The 6,825-nt window shown below is 42.0% G+C and overlaps 1 long non-coding RNA gene across 1 annotated transcript; it reads right to left on the bottom strand.

Annotated features, from left to right (window-relative positions):
* Positions 1–3,362: 3,362 nt before the first annotated feature.
* LOC104432490 lies at positions 3,363–5,601 on the bottom strand. Its single transcript, XR_001984612.2, has 2 exons — positions 4,668–5,601; positions 3,363–3,652 (listed from the first exon to the last, which is right to left on the bottom strand). It is a non-coding gene; the product is annotated as an uncharacterized LOC104432490 (long non-coding RNA).
* Between the last annotated feature and the right edge of the window lie 1,224 nt (positions 5,602–6,825).

The raw sequence follows: 6,825 nt of genomic DNA on the forward strand, positions 1-6,825 counted from the left end.
GAGAGGAGACACGGGGCCTTCAAGGTCTTGATGCTTCCCAATGGCCTTTCAAGACAAATATCCAAGTAATGAGTAGAGACCACAAAGTCTTCAGCCTCCCCAAAGGTCAAGGCAGCAGCCAATGGGGAATTTCTCTCTAATACTTCATCAAACAAAGCCAAAATGAAGGCCAAAAATGCCTCTTGCAGCAGCCCTACGAATTTCTTGAATTTCTTCTTCAATTTCACACCAATTGACTTCAATTTAATGGCCCCAAAAAGCCATGGCAGCTGCCCACACAGTTTCCCTTCAAGCCTTCACAAAACAACAAGATTTGGTAGCCAAAAATGGCAACCAATGTGCCCATACGAATTTCCAACCCTTTTCTCTCAATTTCCTCACCAATTAACCAAATTGGCCTCCCAAAAATACCAACTAAGGTACCCAACCAAATTTTCATAATTTCCCTCACAAACCAACTCACTTTGAAGACCAAAAATCCATTTAAAATGCCCCTTCGAATTTCCACCATTTTAATTTGCTGAATATGACTTTCCACCAAAAATCTTGGACTCGACGGAAATTTCCCAAAAGATGAGATGATGTCCTAAAAATAAATCGTGACATGCTCAAACGTTCGATTCCCGAAACTGAGCTCAATTTGTGGTTAAAATCAACTGGACGCAATTTTATATCCCTTGATGACTTCACCTAATAGGTTAGCTAACTCGTTAGTGATTAGCTTAGAAAAAAAAGGACCATAGGTGCATCGGTGAAAAGCCCATTTCATTTTATCGAGACGGGGTCGAAATTTAAAATGTCACAATATAAACTATAAAGCCACAAGAAATTATAATTGAACGAAATCTCCTAGAGAAGATGTGTAATTTGAAACTATTTTATGTGAGTGCTGTCCATATATTGTGCAAACTTCTACCCTTGTCTTAACTCGAAAAACTTGCTGCTCTCCTAGTTGAATACATGATTTGGTATTGTAGCAACCTCAGTTTGTTTAATAAACTAATATATTGATCTCCACGTATAAGCAAACTTCAAGAACAGATGAAGATGTTAATCTCTTTGACATTAGTAATCACACCCAGAGTAACTACACTAGTCTGCTGACCAACCAAATAGATATAGTTCAATCACCGACCACTTTGAGATTTATAGGAGTCCCCAGATTGCTGGAGGTTCTCCTTCTCAGAAAGCCTGTATTCATACTTAGGGATTAGATTTTAAACCCTAGGAAAAATGATTTCTATTAAATTGCATGGCATATAGATATTAGGAGCATTGCACTAGTAGTAATAGAGCCCTTTTTGTTTTTTTTTTTTAAAAACAGAAAATTAATTAAAAAGAAGTATTTTAAAAAAAAAAAAACAAGCGAGACCGACCCGGTGCCAGGCCAGCCCGACCTTCTTTCCTTTTCTCTTTGTCCGTTTCCCCTGTGCTTGGGCCTGGCCCCGCCTCCTTTTTATTTCCCTTCCTTCACCGGCCCTGTCTTCTTTTCCTCTTCCCCTCTATCGCTCACGCTCTCTGGTAGGAAAGCGAAGTACAGGCCAGACAAGGTACAGAGGCAGAACCTCCACGACGACCAAGACGGGGAGGTGAGATGAAAAACAGATTAGCTGTACCAAAGAGTAATCATTTTATCTTTGATCGGTCGTGTCGACATCGGGGAAATGATTATGTTAAAAGGGTGCTGGTTAGCGAATCCTAGTCTTAATTTGCCACGCTCCTTCGGTTGCGTTTCGGTCTTTTTACAACTCAGCCTTGCCCATAAAATCACTGGTGGAAAAGCTGAGTAAGGACCGTGCACGTCTCGAAACGCGACCGATGGCCCTTGTAGTTGTACTTGGTCGTGCGAGCTGAGAAGCAAATGAGATTCGAGACAAAGAGAAAAGTTAAAAGCGACGCGAGAGATGGGGTTTCTCATGGTTTGGCGGGGTGATTATAGCTGTTGTTTCGGTAGCTAGGAGAGAGCAATGACTGTGTGTGTGTGTGTGGGTGTTCCAGCTGCATAGTACGGTTTGATAATTAAGGAGGGTGTTTTTTAGATAAGTTTAAGAAAGTGTTCTCGTCCTCCTTGGTTTTTGCAAACGTGTCCTAGATTGATGATGCTGTTTTCTCTCACTTTTACTGTTGGGGTATTTTCTAGGATATGTAATCATGGGTTCACATTTCTCTACCGATTAAATTCTCACGAATTCGTATCTTCCTTTCATTATCTTTCATTCTTGGGTTGGGGATCATATTCATCATTGGTGGAAATGCGTCTGTAGGGTGCCTTCAGGAAGGGAAGTCTGTATGTATTTATTCTCTAATCGCACCTTGGGCAAAGATTTAATCGATGAAGTGAGAATGTGCTAAGCATGATCCAACATATTGTAGATGGTGTTTGCATGCGATATAATCTTTATTAACTAGTCAGTGAAATTGCAATGATGGGGACACTGATATTGATCCGGGGTTGTTCTGGTACCGATGCCAGATAAGCTGTAGATTTTCTATGATTTCTTCTCTAAGTCATGCGCGTGCGTGCGAGATAGAGAGAGATTCTCCTTTGTACTAGGTTATTGATGGGGATCTCATCTGTATTCGATAGCTGAGTATTTTAGGATGTAATATTTTGTAGTCGTCATCATATAAATGACGATGAGGTCAAATATTTGATTTGATTACTATCATCTGTATGCTTTTAAAAGTGAGATGTTAGTTAAAGCCACTACTCCAGAACACCAGGGTTCTTGTGAACTTTTGTGCTGCCCATTCATAACCGGTTAGACGATACATTCACTGAATTACATACGATGTCAATGTGTCAAAATATGCAATGTATGTTTAGGTGTAGTTGTCAAGATATCCCGATGTCTCTGGCACCTTGTCTAAGTAGATATCTTGCAGTAGAAGATTTTCTATGATTATATATGGAGGATGATAATCGTGCTTTTGCGTGTTCATGTCAACATAGAGCGCATGAGTTCATTCTTCCTGCTAATTTTTATGTGTACTTCTCTACTAGGGATGACTTGTCTGACTTTTTAGTATATAGTCAGCTTTTATATGCATTCAATGTGCTTGGAATTTTTGTTATGTTGACAACCACTTTCAATCTTGACTTCGCAATTTTCTGACTTGTGTTGGCTTCAATAGGATCTTTAGCTTTTCTGACTTGTGTTGGTATATATATATATATATATATATATATATATATATATAGACTTTTCAGTCACTAAGTGTGTCACGCCCCGATCCTCGGGCACGCACACATCCTTCTACTTGATCGATTTTATAATGCGATACCCCAGAACTATGTATCGCCGACCATTTCTTTTATTAAGCACATGTGGAAACAGTTATAAATCCCTAGATAGCAAATCGATAAGTAAGACCATTTTTTTTTTCTTGTTGAAATTCACAACCATACTTTTATACAGAGCATAACTCAAAGTATTTCACAAAATATTCACGACTTTCTAAGTTCACTCTATTCACATATAAACACTGATCACAAAAGCAGATGAGATCTCAGTCCTCATCCCGGTCATATTCAGGATCATCCTGATCCTCTTCTGACTCATCTTCACTAAGCTCATTTCCTTCAAGCTCTTCATCTTTTCCTGGCTCATCGTCATTTTCTGGCTCCTCCTCCTCAGGCTCATTTACGGGCCTGAAATGTTGTCCCACAACCGGGATGAGACTACGTCTCAGCAAGTTCTACCCCCACCAAGGCCCGATTAGTAAACCATTATACTATAGGCTGCCTAAACACGCACAGGTAAGAGGACTTACCTTGGCCTCAGATTCCACCTGCAAGTCAGTACAATTCATAATAGGCACCCACTTACTTAAACAAATCGAACCAGTCGATTATATGTCACCCGATTCATTCCCCACGGTGGAATATCTAGAAGTCAGGCCACGCACATTCTCCAGGACGACATACCAAGTCTCTGAGCCACGTGCCTCAAACCTTGGGCCCACGTGCATTCTCTAAGGCGACCTCTTCGCCAAAGTGGTACATCAAGTTACTGAGCCACGAGCCCTTTTAGATGACATTCTCGAATACAGGACCCACGTGCATTCTCTAAGGTACTAGTTCACCAAAGTGACGCATCAGATCATCGAGCCAACATACCCTTCTCCAGGTGATTTACCTTCTACCGTGATTCCACTATGAAACAACGCCTTTCTCTTTAGTTCGCCAGTCTACTATTGATACCCAATTATTTCTCAATCAAACAATCAAAACAACTCAATAGGAATATATCATAAAATTCACAATTTAATTCAATTCCATACAAATTGAAGCTCAATTAAATAAACGGAATGCGTCACAAAGATCGGCACAAAATTCCAGTCACCGACTATTCCGGTTGAATTTCCGAAAAATTAATTAATTAATTAATTGTTTCGAAAATTAATAATTAATTATTTAAAATCCAATTTAGGCTCGTATTGCCTAATTGAAGCACGCTAAGGGTCGGGAAAAATCCCGAGATGCTTTCAATAAATAGTAGACTACATCTACTTGCTAATTGTGCAATCAAAATGTCTAACGTGCATCACAATTGTCTAATAATCACTAATCTACTCTAATATAACCACTTAATTGCATTTAAATAAATCTAATCAACCCCTAAGCATAATTAGAAAACTAAGCAGAGATTAGTGAGATTACTCACTTGTACAAAGGGAAGACCGGAACACCGCAACAGCGACGTGACGGTGGTCCAACTTTGGCTCGCGACGACACCACGAGCTTGGACCGGGCCTAAAGCCAGCCCAACAAATCTCAGCAAGGCTGAGCTTCGGCCTTGGGCTTCTGAGAGGGCTGCTGGTCGCAGGCTTCAAGTGGGCTGAAAAACTGAACTGGGCTGGGCCCAACTTCAAGTGGGCTGAACTGCTGAATTCTTGAGCTGAATTGAGGGCTTCCAATGGGCTTGCGGCTGAACTCACAAAGAAGCTGGGCTGAGTCTCACATGGGCCGCAGATTGACTGGATTCACGGGCCTGCTTCGTGGACTGGAGCTGCTTTGGCTTCAATTGCAGGGCTGATCCACGAGCTGGCGAAGGAAGAGACGAAGACACTGAAGCTGCAGGCGTTGGATTCGCTAGAGTCGATTGAGCTGCTGGGGACGTGCGGAGTCGTCAACAAACGGAAGCCGATATGGGCCACGCTCGCTGGCAGTGGGAGGAAGAAACGTGGACGAAGCTAGCGGCTGCAAGGTCAACAAACCGATTTTGTTAAGCGCTGAGTTGACCGAACATGGGGCGACGAAGATGGAGAGAAAACTCGGTGGGGCGTGTGGCCGCCGCAGGGGAACAAGAGAAAGGGAAATGGTGGCAGGGGGGCTTCGGTGGCGTGAGGGGAGCAGCTGCTGGTCAACAGGATGAAGTCTCGATGAAGGTTGGACTCGCGGGGGCTGTCTTCTTCGGACGAATGGCAACTGCGGTGGAGTTGCTCAGTCGGTCGCTGCTGGGTTTTCTTGGCAGCGTGAAAGAGAGAAAGTAGTGGAGAATTTGCTGGCAGAGGGAAAAGAAAACGTGGGGTGGAAGGCGTGCGGATGGGAAGAGACGAGTGAGAGAGAGAGTTGCCGTGGAGATGAAGTTGGCGAGACTTGCTGGAGAAGCCGAATGAGAGGGGGTCAAGTCAAAACAAAATATCTCATTCATGATTAACAAACCATAAAAGTCTTCAGCCCAATGGAGAATTTGCTCCAATTTCACCCAAATTAAATCATTTTGTTGTAGATAACTATGCCCATTTTCAGCCAACCTTTTCAATGGGTTACTCAAGGGGTCAATTTCTCCACAATTCCACACCAAATGAAGTCAATTTGAGGACCAAACTGCAGTAGTCCATCACCCCTACGAATTTGCACCATCTCCTCACCATTTGCTTAAATTTGGTGACCCAAAATTCCTCTAATAATGCCCATCCGAATTTCCGTTAATTTTCGCAATGTCCGAAACAATTTTCGGTAAAAATCCCGAACTTGCTGGAATTTCTCCGAAAGACAATACGACATCCTATAAATGAATTGTGATATGCTCGAACGTCCGAATTCCGAAACCGAATTCAATTTTGTGGTTAAAATCGATCGAATGCGATTTTAGTCCGATCCGACCTATCATGTAGCTTTTAGAGATTTTACCACAATTATATCCCTTAACGGCTTCACTCAATAGATTAGTTAACTCGTGAGTGATCACCAATTTCCTTCCCTAAAAATATGAATAATTTTGACTCATAGGAAGAATTTCAACATTTTCTGAATTTGAAATTTAGTCCTAAACTTAATGTAGTTCATCAAACCAATTTAGGTTCAGAAATTCTGAAGTGGAAGTCTACTTAGTTAATTGGCCATTCTACATAGCACACCAATGTCTACTGCACTATTGTGGATCTCTTTTTCTTTCTCCTCCTTTTTTTTCCTTCTTATTGTTCATCTTATTCTCAAATTCTTCTGATTGTCCATCGAATCCGCTCTAATCGTTGAATCCGTAAAGAGTGAGCTTTAATGAGTGAATCCAAAATGGGTCTCGCCAACTGAAAATCGCCCGACCACCACATGGATTATGTGGCAACGCAACTAGAGGTCTACTACAAAACCCATTCTGGTTTGAGCCATTCGAGGAAACTGAGAGATATTTGAGGGCTTGTTTCGATTTTCCATCGGATTCGAACGAAGAGAGATGGTTTTAAGCGAGAGGAGAGATCGAGGGTTTCTAGAAGAGGGTCGAAGGCCATTGCGGATCTCCGCCTCCGAGGAGGACTAGCCGGATCCTCAGGGTCGTGAACTCATGAGCATGGCTGATGAAGCTGTCCGTTTTAGAGTTG

Source organism: Eucalyptus grandis, chromosome 7 (genome assembly GCF_016545825.1).
Source record: "Eucalyptus grandis isolate ANBG69807.140 chromosome 7, ASM1654582v1, whole genome shotgun sequence".
Classification (NCBI taxonomy): domain Eukaryota; kingdom Viridiplantae; phylum Streptophyta; class Magnoliopsida; order Myrtales; family Myrtaceae; genus Eucalyptus; species Eucalyptus grandis.